The following is a 14,849-nucleotide window of genomic DNA, read 5'->3' on the forward strand; positions in this document are numbered from 1 at the left end:
GAATGGGGTTCGCAACCCTGCATTGTATATGATGCTGGTTAGCCAAGACTCAGTTGTGATGCAGTGATGCCAACAGCACAGGTTCAATTCCCACACCAGTCTTCTCAACTTTGCCCTTGTCCAAAGCCTGGTAGCCATCAGGTTAAACTACCACCTGCCCTCTCTCTCTAATGAGAGGACCTATGTCATGTGAGGACTGTTGCAACTTTAGAAGGGAAATTCTCCACAGGATAATGTCTTGCAGTGGTGGCCATGAACGCAGACAGGACACCAAAGCATCCAAAGAACAGGAGAGTCGATGTTTCGAGCATAAAACCTTCATCAGGAATGATGAAAGGCTTATGCCCGAAACATTGACTCTCCTGCTCCTCGGATGCTACCTGACTTGCTGTGCTTTTCCAGCGTCACACCTTTTGACTCTGATCTCCAGTATCTGCAGGACATTCTCCAGGACATCAAAGCACTCTCACTGATTACACAAAGCCACACTGTACCAAACACTATATGTTGCATGCATAATTACTCTGTGTGCACCCATTTCAAAAAAGCCGACCCCCCCATCACCAAACCTCTGCAATTTTTTTTTCTTTTCATATCAAGAGACCAAATATTAAGATTCATAGTCCAGGATATTTGCAAGGCTGGAAGTATTAAAGTAAAATAAGGACAATCAGGACAGAATGTCTCGGATACTCTTAAAAGCCTGATATCAGAGATCTGTGGTTTCTCCTTTAGAAAGGGAGTTAAAGAGGAAAAGGAATACAATTCAAATCAGGATCTGTGCCAGAGGCTTTGAAGTAGGTGTAATTAAAGAAAATACATTTCAATAGCACCTTCCATGACCTTAGGGCATATAAAGGGCTCACACCTAATAAAGTACTCTTCGAGGTACATTAACTGGAGGAAGGTATGATATGGAGATGCCGGTGTTGGACTGGGGTGTACAAAGTTAAAAATCACACAACAACAGGTTATAGTCCAACAGGTTTAATGTGCTTCCAATTAAACCTGTTGGACTATAAATTGGTGTTGTGTGATTTTTAACTTTGAAGGAAGGTAGTTCACATGACTGCCATATCATGCACAGCAAGCTCCCACAAACAGCAGAATTATAATGACCAGATCATGGCACAGCGAAGGGGACCTGTGACTGGCCTTCAGGCCCATGGCGAAGCACTTAACAAAGTTGAACACTTTTTCTTTATTTTTCTGCTTTTATATTCTATGCTTTGTTTTATTTTTCTGTGCTTTAAGATGGTGCTGGAGAGTGGCAACGTTCTACAACACTTTTCACTGTAATTTGTTACAAAATACACATGATAATAAATAGATAAATACATAAACATTGATCAGGACATACCCATTTTTCTTTCAGATTTAGCAAGTGCAGAGAAAAAAAGAAAGCAAAGAAAGAAAGAGATATGCAGAGAAAGAAAGACAGGGTAATAAAGGGACCACAATAAAGGGAACAGAGAGAGAGAGAGAGAGAGAGAAAGAAAGAGAAAGAGTAAAAGATGATGATAAAAAGACACAGAAAGAGAGAGTGATAAAGAATGAGAGTGTGATAAAAAGAGAGAATACAATAAAAAGAGAAGAAAAAAATCCTCCTGATATTTTTAATATTGTATTCCAACAGTAAATAGTCAAGTCAAATCCAAACTTTTCCTAACCCATCAAATAAAACTACCCTGGGTCAGCATGACATGTTCAACTCCACAACTAAACGTAGTCAGGATGTTGGGAATTACAGCGTATTGAAATTTATATGCTTAAGATTAAAAGGAGACTGTATGCTGATCTGAAAATCAAGGGAAGTATTGCTTTTTTGTATTTTTATCTGGAAGCACTTGACTTCCTTATCGTGCAATAATTCCCTCTTAAAACAAAGGGCTTCGCCTTGTTCTCGGGTGCTCTCCCAGACCCTCTGAAGTAACCAACTCACCAGCATGCTTTTCGATATTACCAAATGTTTCAAATTATTTTCTCAAACAGGATTACTCGATTAGGATTCATAGGGAAGGAGTTTTCAGCCAACCCTGTGCCCTTCCTGTTGGAATCCCGAGACACGATCAGCTTCAACACAGTCTCCTTTCAGGAGGCATGTTTATTTACCACATAGTTATTGACATAGGATATCCTAGTTAAACTCATTAAGTTTATTTGCAATAGACTTTGGTGCAATAACTTACTGGAGACAGCATGAGCTTATTAAAAGTCAAGAGGGTGGAGTCGGAGACATTTCTCATAGCTCAATTCTGCAGGACAAAAGGTGCTCACTACATTACAGCACTGCAGTGACATTAATTAACACATACACATGCATACACTCTCATTGGCCCTTTTAATTCCCTGGCTGTTTTCATTTTCTTCGGGGAAAGAAAGGGATGAACACTTCAGTTGCTTTATTTTGTTGAAGTGCCACCTTGACCACACAGTAGCGCACTTACTTCAGGAGGCACAAGTAGTGGGTTGAAACCCCTCCCTTGGGGGCAATAGGCTTATCTTATGAGGAGAGTGCGAAAGCCTATACCCACTGGGGTTTGGAAGAATAAGAGGTGATTTTATTGAAACATATAAAGGTCCTGAGGTGACTGAACAGGGAACATTCTTGTAGGGAAAACCAGAATCATGGAAAAACATTTCAGAAAATAATATGAGGTCTCCCTTTTAAGTCAGAGATGAGGAAACTTGTTTCACTCAAAGGGCACAGTCAGTCTATGGATTTCTCTCCCACGGACAGCACTGGAGGTTGCGTCAACGAACATAACCAAGATTGAGTCTGATAGATTTTCGATTGACAGAAGAGTCAAAGGTTGGGGAAGGGTAGTCTGGAAATGGGAAATCTGGATACAAACAGATTAGCAATGATCTTATTGAATGATACAGCAGGTTCAATGGCTTACTTCTGCTCCTAACTTCCTTGTTCCTCTATCCTCAGATTTGAATACCCATCTAGTTTGGCATCTCAATGCAGCAAGAGTGTTTCAACACTGTTGAATTTGCTATCTTTCCGGTGAATTGCCCTCAGATGGACCCAAAAAGCTTTAAAGGCCACTCGTTACTTGCGATGTGTTTACTGCTATTATAGGCAAATGTGGCAACTGCTTCTCTCACAGTGTGATCCAAACTAAAATAAACGCACAATTACCTTACCCTTGGTAATGACATCTAAAGGATGAATACTAGCCAGGACAAAAAGGTCTCCCCAGTTCTACTTCCATCCAAAACTCCAAATCGGGGTCTCGTATAATCTCAAACAAAAGATGGCACCTCTGATAACTGCGTTCCTTCCAACTGTACTGTACGTTCACTCACACCACGGCCCATTGACCCAACACCCATGCATTCACTGACCCTAACTAATTCACTGTCTAGCAATACTTCAATTTTAAAATATTCATCTTGTTTTCAAAGCCTTCCCATAGCCTTGCTCCCCAACCTCCAGAAGTGCCTCAACCACTCTCTGCACCCTCCGCTCATCCCCAAACACAGCCTAAAATTCCCAGCGATGTCTGTGCTCCTCCAAATCTGGCCTTTTGTGCACCTTTAATCAGTCCAACATGGATGAATGTGGATTAGTGGTGCTGGAAGAACACAGCAGTACAGGCAGCATCCGACGAGCAGTAAAATCGACGTTTCGGGCAAAAGCCCTTCAGCAGAAATAAAGGCAGAGAGCCTGAAGTGTGGAGAGATAAGCTAGAGGAGGGTGGGGGTGGGGAGAAAGTAGCATAGAGTACAATAGGTGAGTGGGGGAGGGGTGAAGGTAATAGGTTGGGGCGGGGTGAGGGTGGAGTGGATAAGTGGAAAAGAAGATAGGCAGGTAGGACAATTCCTGGGGACAGTGCTGAGCTGGAAGTTTGGAACTAGGGTGAGGTGGGGGAAGGGGAAATGAGGAAACTGTTGAAGTCCACATTGATGCCCTGGGGTTGAAGTGTTCCGAGGCGGAAGATGAGGCGTTCTTCCTCCAGGCGTCTGATGATGAGGGTGCGGCGGTGAAGGAGGCCCAGGACCTCCATGTCCTCGGCAGGGTGGGAGGGGGAGTTGAAATGTTGGGCCACAGGGCGGTGTGGTTGATTGGTGTGCGGGTGTCCCAGAGATGTTCCCTAAAGCGCTCTGCTAGGAGGCGTTCAGTCTCCCCAATGTAGAGGAGACCGCATCGGGAGCAACGGATACAATAAATGATATTAGTGGATGTGCAGGTAAAACTTTGATGGATGTGGAAGGCTCCTTTAGGGCCTTGGATGGAGGTGAGGGAGGAGGTGTGGGCGCAGGTTTTGCAGATCCTGCGGTGGCAGGGGAAGGTGCCAGGATGGGAGGGTGGGTTGTAAGGGGGCGATGACCTGACCAGGTAGTCACGGAGGGAACGGTCTTTGCAGAAGGCGGAAAGGGGTGGGGAGGGAAATATATCCCTGGTTGTGGGGTCTTTTTGGAGGTGGTGGAAATGTCGGTGGATGATTTGGTATATGCAAAGGTTGGTAGGGTGGAAGGTGAGTACCAGGGGTGTTCTCTCCTTGTTACGGTTGGAGGGGTGGGGTTTGAGGGCAGAGGTGCGGGGTGTGGACGAGAGGCGTTGGAGGGCATCTTTAACCACATGGGAAGGGAAATTGTGGTCTCTAAAAAAGGAGGCCATCTGGTGTGTTCTGTGGTGAAACTGGTCCTCCTGGGAGGAGATACGGTTGAGGCGGAGGAATTGGGAATATGGGATGGCATTTTTGCAAGAGGTAGGGTGGGAAGAGGTGTAATCCAGGTAGCTGTGGGAGTTGGTGGGTTTGTAAAAAATGTCAGTGTCAAGTCGGTCGTCATTAATGGAGATGGAGAGGTCCAGGAAGGGGAGGGAGGTGTCAGAAATGGTCCAGGTAAATTTAAGGTCAGGGTGGAATGTGTTGGTGAAGTTGATGAATTGCTCAACCTCCTCGCGGGAGCACGAGGTGGCGCCAATGCAGTCATCAATGTAGCGGAGGAAGAGGTGGGGATTGGTGCCGGTGTAATTACGGAAGATCGACTGTTCTACGTAGCCAATGGTCATTGAGAGACAGGCATAGCTGGGGCCCATGGCTACCCCTTTGGTCTGGAGGAAGTGGGAGGATTCGAAGGAGAAATTGTTAAGTGTGAGGACCAGTTCGGCCAAACGAATGAGAGTGTTGGTGGAAGGGTACTGTTGGGGACGTCAGGAGAGGAAAAAAACGGAGGGCTTGGAGGCCCTTGTCATGGTGGATGGAGGTGTAGAGGGATTGGATATCCATGGTGAAGATGAGGCGTTGGGGGCCAGGGAAATGGAAGTGTTGGAGGAGGTGGAGGGCGTGGGTGGTGTCTTGAACGTATGTGGGGAGTTCTTGGACTGGGGGAATAAGACAGTGTCGAGGTAGGTAGAGATGAGTTCAGTGGGGCAGGAGCATGCTGAGACAATGGGTCGGCCAGGGTGGTCAGGCTTGCGGATCTTGGGAAGGAGGTAGAACCGGGCAGTGCGGGGTTCCCGGACTCTGGGGTTGGAAGCTGTGAGTGGTAGATCTCCTGAGGTGATGAGGTTCTGTATGGTCTGATTGATGATGTCACTTCCACACCCATTATGGCCACTTCCACAACCACTTCCACCCCTCACAATTCTTCATGCATCACACATGACATCATGTGTGATGATGCTTTGGTGATGTGGGGTGGGGTCATGGTCAAGGGGGCGGTAGGAAGAGGTGTCCTCGAGTTGGCGTTTGGCTTCAGCGGTGTAGAGGTCTGTGCGCCAGACTACCACTGCGCCCCCTTTATCTGCTGGCTTGATGGTGAGGTTGGGATTGGAGCAGAGGGATTGGAGGGCTGCGCGTTGTGAGGGTAAGAGGTTGGAGTGGGGTAGGGGGGTAGACAGGTTGAGGTGGTTAATGTCCCGGCGGCAGTTGGAAAGGAAGAGGTCGAGGGCAGGTAATAGGCCAGCGCGGGGTGTCCAGGTGGATGCAGTGTGTTGGAGGCGGGCGAAGGGGTCCTCAGGTTGGGGGGGGGGGGGGGGGGGGGGGGGGGGAGTTCTGATGGTGAAAGTAAGCTCGGAGGCGGAGGAAGAAGTGTTCGACGTCACGGTGTGTTTTAAATTCATTGATGCGTGGACGGCGGGGGTTGAAGGTGAGTCCTTTGTTGAGGGCTGATCGTTCGTCCTCAGTGAGGGAGAGGTCTGGAGGGATGGTGAAAACTCGGCAGGGCTGGGAGCTGGGATCTGGTGTGGGTGTGGAGCTGGGAGTGGGGGCGGAGCCAGTAACTGGAGTGGGTGTGATGGTGGGGGAAATGGGGGTGGAGTCATGAGCAGGGGTGGTGTTCCCCTCAGGGTTCTGGGGGCCGGGAATGGTGACAGTGGGATCTGTGGGGGGTGTGTCAGCAGAATGCAGGTGAGTGGCGTTGGTGGGGGCGGAAGTAGTGGCAGACACGGCAGTAGGGGTGGCGGAAGTCACTGAGCGTGTGACATCAGCGATGATGTGAGGGGCGGAAGTGATGTCACGTGTGATGCATGAAGAATTGTGAGGGGTGGAAGTGGTTGTGGGAGCGGCCATAATGGGGGCGAAAGTGACATCAATCAGCGTGGGGGTGGCAGCTGCACGGCTAATTGCGTCTGAGCAGTTCCAGAGGCCGGGGGAATCTTCTGGAATGTTTGAGGAGCTCTGGTTATGGAGGTGGGTAGATAAAAGTTTGTTGTACTTACAGTTTTTGATGTTTGAGATGGAGTTGAAATACTGTTTGTTGAGAGTATGAATTCTCCTGAGGATGTAGTACAGGGTGGGTCCTTTGCAATTCTGAGAGAGTGTGGCCCTCAGCTGAGGCAAAGCTGGCTGTAGAGAGGTTAGGTGCTGGCGCATTGCTGCAAGCATGGAGGAGGAATCTTGAAGGAGAACTGTTGCTGGTGTTTTTGAATCTGTAGTCTGTACTGTTTGTCCTGTTCGGGTCCGAACTCTGCTGGTTTAAAGGTGGTTCATTGCTTGTGTCCTACCTGCCTATCTTCTTTTCCACCTATCCACTCCACCCTCCCCCCGCCACCGACCTATCACCTTCATCCCCTCCCCCACTCACCTATTGTACTCTATGCTCCCCACCCCCACCCTCCTCTAGCTTATCTCTCCACGCTTCAGGCTCTCTGCCTTTATTCCTTTTTGCCCGAAACGTCGATTTTACTGCTCCTCGGATGCTGCCTGAACTGCTGTGCTCTTCCAGCACCACTAATCCAGAATCTGGTTTCCAGCATCTGCAGTCATTGTTTTTACCAAGGATGAATGTGTGCTCAGTCCCCAAACCATAGGATATCCCTCTAAACCTCTTTATCATTCTCTCTGCCTTTAAACTCAACTCTTTGAGCCGGGTTTTGGACATGATCTTAACAATTGGTGGAAACAGAATATCCTTCTTTACTATGTCAAAATTGGTCATAACTTTGAATATTCCAATAAGGTAACATCTTAAACTATTCCTGGTATTATTCTAGTAAATATCATTTGCACTATACTAAAGCTGGTCAGAGAAACACAAGCTGCTGTTTCTGAAATGTCAGTCTAGAATACTTACAAAAGAGAGGGACTTGAACCCACAAACATAAAAGCAAAATAGTACAGATGCAGTCAATTTAAAATTAGAAGAGAAAATGTTAGAAATATTCAGGAGGTCTAGAAGCATCTGTGGAGAGAGCAATTCACATCTCAAATGGAAAGTGACTCTTCTTCAGAACCCCTGAACCCCAGATCTAAAAATGGCACATTCAACTCAGGGCTTTAACTTGGTTTCTCGCTCCAAAATTCCTGCCGGACATGCCAAATATTTCCAGCACCTTTTTTCTTTATTTGTACCTAGAAACCTCTGAGGTAGAGGTGAATGTGACCAAAAAAAGCCAAGTTGTCAACAATCAGTAGATAAGTATGTGAAGTCCAGTACTGTAAAGGGCTATGGGAGGAAACAGAAAGCCTGGTAGAAGCTGACTGTCTGAAACACTGAGTATCTCTCACAATAATCAGATCAGCTCACTTACCTTGTCAGCAGACAGCCAAATTTAGAGCTACCATCAGCAGTCGAAAAGGAAAGTTAAAGGGATGGAAAATAGACAAAAATCCATCTAGGAGGAGGGGTACAGAAATTGCATGAGTAACGAACTTTTCCTGCCACTCAGGCGATGAACTGAAATAACAATGGGAATTCATTCAAAATAAAATAGCCAGCCTCTTCTGAGGGTGGTAAACAAAGTTTATATGGCCATTATACAAGATAGATTATTGGCATTTTTTTTTTAAAATAGAGGCACAAAAAAACATTTTTGTTCAAAATTGTAAAGAATCACAGTATGGAGCCATGTAATACACTGCCATGGTGACCAGCATCGAAGGACAAGATTTAACATAATTGCAAAAGAATCAGTGGGAAGATAAGAAGAATTTCTATTTATGTATGGAGAAGTAGTAATGGGGAACAAAGAAATAGCTGAGGAACTGAATAAGCACTTTGTGTCAGTCTTCATTGTGGAAGACACGAGCAATATCCCAAAAATTCAAGAGCGTCGAGGGGCAGAGATGAATAAGGTGGCTATCACCAAGGAAAAGTTGCTAGAAAACTTGCAAGGTTTGAAAGTGGATAGATCGCTTGGACCAGATGGGCTACACCCTAGAGTTCTGAAAGAGATAACTGAAGAGATAGTGAAGACTTTAGTATTGACCTTTCAGGTATCACTGGACTAGGGAAGGTCCCAGAGGACTGGAAAATCATTAATATAACCTCCCCGTTTTAGAAGGGAGCAAGGCAATAGACGGGAAATTATAGATTAGCCTGACCTCAGTCATTGGCAAGATTCTGAATACTTGGAAGTGATTGGTAAAACAGGGCAATTCAGCATGGTTTCATCAAGGGGAGGTCATGCCTGACAAATCTGTCATAATTCTTTGAGGAGTTAATGAGCAGGTTAGATCAACAGACTCAGTGGTTATTAACTATCTGAACTTTAAGGTGCCGCTACACAGGAGGCCGCTGAGTAAGATAAGGGCCCATGGTGTTAGAGGCAAGGTGCTAGTATGGATAGAAGCTTGGCTGTCTGGCAGAAGGCAGAGAGTGGGGATAGAAGGGTCCTTTTCAGGATGGAAGCCAGTGACTAGTAATGTCCCACAAGAGTCAGTGTTGGGACCATAACTTTTCCCTTTATACATTAATGATCTGGATGAAGGAACTGAAGGCATTCTGGCAGGGGAGTAGTATTGAGGAGGTGGGAAGGCTGTAGAAAGATTTAGACAGGTTAAGAAAGTGGGCAAAGAAGTGGCAGATGAAATACCACATGGGAAAGTGAGAGGTTATGCACTTTGGTAGGAAGAATAGAGGCATGGACTATTTTCTAAATGGGGAGAAAATTCAGAAATCAGAAGTGCAAAGGGACTTGGGAGTCCTAGTCCAAGTTTCTGTTAATGTAAACTTGCCGGTTGAGTCGGTAGTTAGGAAGGCAAATACAATGTTGTCATTCATCTCAAAAGGACTAGAATATAAAAGCAGGGACGTGCTTTCTGAGGCTTTAGAAAGCTCTGGTCAGATCGCATTTAGATTATTGAGAGCAATCTTGGGCTCCTTATCTCAGGAAAGATGTATTAGCCCTGGAGCGGATCCAGAGGACATTCACGAGAATGATTCCACGAATGAAAGGCTGAACATATGAGGACTCTGGGACTGTATTCAATGGAGTTTAGAAGAATGAGGGGAGATCTGATTGAAACCTATGGAATATTGAACAGCCTGGACAGAGTGGATATCGGGAAGATATTTCCATTGGCAGGAGAGGTGTGAACCTGAGGAAATAGCCTTGGAGTAAAGGGAAGACCTTTTAGAATGGAGATAAGGAGAAACTTCTTTAGCCAGAGAGCGGTGAATCTGTGAAATTCATTGCCATCGAAGGCTGTGGAGGCCAGGACATTGAGTATATTTAAAAGAGATAGATACGTTCTTGATTGCCAAAGGGATCAAAGATTATGGGGAGAATGCAGGAAAATGGGGTTGAAAAATCTGTCAGCCATGATTGAATGATGGAGCAGTATCGATGGGCCGAATGGCCTAACTTCGGCTCCTACGTCTTATGGTCTTATTTTATGCAACAAGTTCTGATGCTCTGGAACGCACTACCTCCACAATGAAAGAAGTAAATTCAACAATAACTTTCATAAGAGAATTGGATAAATATTCAAAAAGGAAGAAAATGAGGAGTGTTGTGGATAGGGAGAGGGAGAAATTAGGATTAATTGGATACGGAGAAAGACCCAGCACAGTTACAATGGACCAAATGGTTTCTTTTTGTGCCAGTAGATTCTATGATTCCAAATGGATTACCATCAAAAGGGTGCTCAGCCTTTTGCCAAATCCACTCAATTCTTTTTCCATGTGCACAATCTGCACCAACAGGTACCTTGGCTAAGGGTGCAAGTGAATGGCATGGGTCAGAGAAAACTCTCACTTCAAGGGTCAACAAGCCTCACCTACTGAAAACAATCATGAGAATTTCATAGCAATGGTCATTGAGAGAATCACAACAGCTAATTTATCTCCGTTGTGTTGGAACATAGAGGTCAACTATGGTGACCCATCTGTCCCAGCACTGCTAGCAGAGCTAAAATCTATCCTTTTATGGAAAAAAAATCAGAATATTTTGTTAATCTAGGAGTGTGGGTTTGGTGAAGGATTTATTGGAATGTTTATCTTGAATTAAATAAAGATTTAATTGGAGCAATCTCCTCAGTGATTCAGCGTTTAAGTGCTTGGTAAATTATTAACAAAGGATTCCAGAGAGTAAAGGATTAAAATTCCTGGTCACCTGCAGAACGGCTCCTGATCTGTGCGATAGCTTGTTTTGGCTGGAGTTGGGGAGGGGGCAAGGGAGAGGAATGCCTGCATACTTTCCAATGTCTGAGCATTCTAGTCTTCCCTATGAATAATATGATGCCAATTACCGAGCTAACAATTGTTTTGGCTTTGAACTGCGGGGGAAAAGCCATGCAAATGACCAAGACCCATTATTCCGTGGAAAGCAAAAGAAAACAAGGGAGGTAAAATGAGGAACCGTGATTGGTATTAATCATCTGATTAAGTATAAATGAATTAACACCACCACCAAATCACCTGTGCTGTAAGATAAATTACAGACATGTAATAGTATCTCTGAACAAAAAAAAACCTGAAAATAGGCATAAGAATAAAATTAGGCATGGTGAACAAGTCAGCCCCAAAAGCTTATTCTACCATTGAGATCAAAGTTAATGCTCTGTGTATCCACCTTTGTCCCTTATCCCTCAAATTTTTACATGCCAAAAATCTATCAATTTCAATTTTTAAATTAATGCCTGATTAAGTGTAACTTCCCATTTGCCCAAGCCAAGACTGAATCTTTAACACTCTTTGTGTGCACAAGTGTTTCCTAATTTCACTACTGAATGATCTGGCTCATGTTTATGCTGCGCCCTGGGATTCTAGACTCCCGAACTGGAAGAACCAGTTTCTCTCTATTTACCCAACCTGTTTCACTTAATATCTTAGAAACAACAATTAAATCACCCAGAACCAACTGAAGTCCAGGGACTATTACCCTAGTTTGCGTAATCTTCCCTTTTAAGAACATTTTCCAGTTTCCATTTGAAGATCTGAATCAAGAGGGTGATGTGTGCTTAACATTGTTGTTTCACAGCACCAGTGACTGAGTTCAATTCCAGCCTCAGGTGACTGTGCGTGTGTGAAGTTTGCATGTTCTCCCAGTGTCTGCATGGGTTTATTCCGGATTCTCTGGCTTCCTCCCACATTCCAAAGACGCGCAGGGTAGGTGGACTGCCATGCTAAAATTATCCATAATGATAGGGGTGTGCATGCTAGATGGATTAACCATGGGAAATACAGGGTTTCAAGGATAGGTTAGGGGGATGGGCCTGGGTCTGGGTTTGGGTCTGTGTGGGTTGCGCTTTGGAGGGCCAGTGCAGACATGATGCGCGGAATGGCTTCGTTTCACACTGTAGGGATTCTGTGATTCTCAGAACTCAAAACAGAATTTTAAAAATTTGTTTTAAAAACTTATTTTTTTTTCCAAGTAACGTTGATGTAGAAAGTCCCCCAAAGGGTGTGGTTTAGGCAGAATATTGGATTCACTCTTCAGGTCACAATAATTAGATTTTAATGTGGAGGAAGAAGGATGGAGGGACAGTTCTGTCGCCATTAGATGGAAAACAATGGATCCCACCATACTATAGAACTATACTCCTACTCGGGTGTCATTTAGGCAAGCTTTTCACCGTCTAAAACCTTAAAAGCACTTTAAGATACATGTAAGAAAACGTTGTTAAGATTCCTTTATAAACTGTGAAAGGCAAATTGTCAGACTTGACAAGAAACTTGGTGGTTCCAAGAGAATTAAGTAATACATGGAAGTAGTGCAAGAAGGTGAAGTCAAGGTAAGAAATCAGCAATGATTTATGCTACATGGCAGAGCAGGTTTGAAGGGATTGTTCCTATTTCTTATTTTCAAGTTGCATTTCAGGGCACTACTGAAGGTAAGAGAAATCAGGAAAAATAGCATGAGTTGAGTACCAATGGTTCAGTGCCATTGGGTTTGACTTTTAATTGTCTGTAGGCTGTGCAAAATAAGCCCATTGCGATAGGTAGAGAGTACTGCAGACATAACCTGTGCTGATTCGGTATCTTGGGGGTGGGGGTGGGCCGTGCAGTTGAGTAAGAGAAAGAAATGTACCTAAGCCATACGAACAGAGTCAAAAATACTAGGAATTGGAGCTCATTTTGCTGCTCATTTTGCTTAAAATGAATGTGGCACAACTCTAAGCGGTTTTCATGTCAATCCTGGCCTAGTCCAATCTTAACATGTTAACTAAAAGCCAATGCAGCCTGTCCAAATGAAATCAAGGAAATTGAACACTAAGAAAATAACAATGATCTCTTCTCCTGGTCTATGCAATGCTTGAACTCTTGACCACAGACACAAATCAGACTTGACACTGATATTTTTGATTAAATCCTGTTAGAATTCCACAAGGTATTTTCTTTATGGTTGGAATAAGAGTTCTGCTTAAAAAATAAATTGCCCAAATTCACTTGATATTCGGTTTTATTCTCTCTCCAACCCTTTCCTCAATGATCTCATTTGGGACGGCGTGAACAAAAATTAGATAGGTGTGTAAAAGGAACAAGCAATCTGATCAAAAGTGGCAGAGACGGGGAATACACAACACATCTCCCTATCCTATTGGAAAGAGAGCAAGGGAAAGGATTTAGATGTGAGGGCAAACTGATGGACAGCTACCTTTGATTGTTTCTAATGAATGGTCATGCCTGAAGTTTTAACTTATCCTTTTTTCTCCCTGCTGCCAGAATAACATTCCATGGTTCTGTAACTTACAGCAATAGTTCGCAGCCAATATCCATCTCTCAATCGTGATCTCATTTGCTTTTGCTGTTGTGGAATTTGCTGTGCTAAAATTGGCAGCCACATCTTCTACAACAGTGCCACACTCCAAAAGTATGTCATCTGCTGTATGATGTTTTAGGATGCTCATGAGTGGTGCTGTGCAAGTGTAGTTCTTGCTTTATTCTTGAGACTAATATTCTGATGACTTCACTTGTATAAATTGTTGAACAATAAATCCGTGGTGCTCCTGTAACGTAACAGCCTTAAATCAGCTCACCATGCTCACCAGGCCACTCTGTTGTAGCTCAGGTCAATAAATCCAGCTGTCTGCAACTCCTTGATTTGGACGCCAGAGTTTAGCACCCAAGTGGCTGAATGCATAGCTGTCAACAGTGTTGTAGTTAAATTCAGATGTGCAAGGGGCTAGAATTGACACAGCAGAGAGATTGTTGCCACCTTACTACAGCAAAATACTGCAGATGCTGCAAGTCCAAAACAAAACAAAAAAATACTCGAAACGCTCAGAAGGTCAGACAGAGTGTCTGTGGAGAGAGAAAGACAGTTAACATTTTCAGGTCAATGATTCTTCCACGTTCCCAGCATTTTCAGTCTTTAACTCAGAGTGCTGTTATGCAAACAGGTGCAGTTTGGCAACATCTTCCTTCTCCGGAAATATAGGAACTAACAGCAGAAGTAGGCAATTTGGCCCTTAGAGCCTGCTCTGCCATCCAAGAGGTACACAGCTGATCCTTTATCACACCATCTTCCTGTGATTTCCCAATACAGTTTGATGTCTTTAAAACCTAAGAACATATCTGTCCTTCTATAATATATTCAAGTGACTTGGCCTCCAAGGCCTTTCGAGGTTGAGAATCCACAGATTCACTACCCTTTGAGTGAAGAAAGAAGAGCTGAAAAGTGTCATTGCTTCTGACTAAACTGCTCAAGGCACAGTTGCAATATGATCTGTAGTTTTTAAATGGAGTTGCAATACTATATGAAGTAGAGGCTGGGCAGTTACCAAGTGCATTTAGACAGAAGCAGCTGTCTAATACAACTATTCAACTTTTAAAGAAAATGAGTACTTTAACTACCCCGCCAACCCCACTCCTCGAGCTTTTTAAGAGTCATAGAGATGGAAACATGGAAACAGACCAACCAGTTTGTGCCAACCAGATATTCTAAATTAATCTAGTTCTATTTGCCAGCATTTGACCCAGCATTCTTCTTGTATCCTTCCAGATGGCTTTTAAAATGTTGTAATTGTACCAGCCTCCACCACTTCCTCTAGTAGCTCATTCCATACATGCACCACCCTCTGTGTGAAAAAGTTGCCCCTTAGGTCCCTTTTAAATCTTTCCCCTCTCACCTTAAACCTATATCCTCTAGCTTTGGACTCCCCCACCCCAAGAAAAAGACATTGGCTATTCACCCTATCCATGCCCCTCATGATTTTATAAACCCCAGC

At 44.2% G+C, this 14,849-nt stretch overlaps 1 protein-coding gene across 4 annotated transcripts in view; it reads right to left on the reverse strand.

Annotated features, from left to right (window-relative positions):
* zfyve27 (zinc finger, FYVE domain containing 27) overlaps positions 1-14,849 on the reverse strand; it is a 192,914-nt gene that overhangs the window by 77,866 nt on the left and 100,199 nt on the right. The window lies entirely within an intron of this gene.

Source organism: Chiloscyllium plagiosum, unplaced genomic scaffold (genome assembly GCF_037043375.1).
Source record: "Chiloscyllium plagiosum isolate Xiang-an unplaced genomic scaffold, Cpla_swu_hap1 HiC_scaffold_22, whole genome shotgun sequence".
NCBI lineage: Eukaryota > Metazoa > Chordata > Chondrichthyes > Orectolobiformes > Hemiscylliidae > Chiloscyllium > Chiloscyllium plagiosum.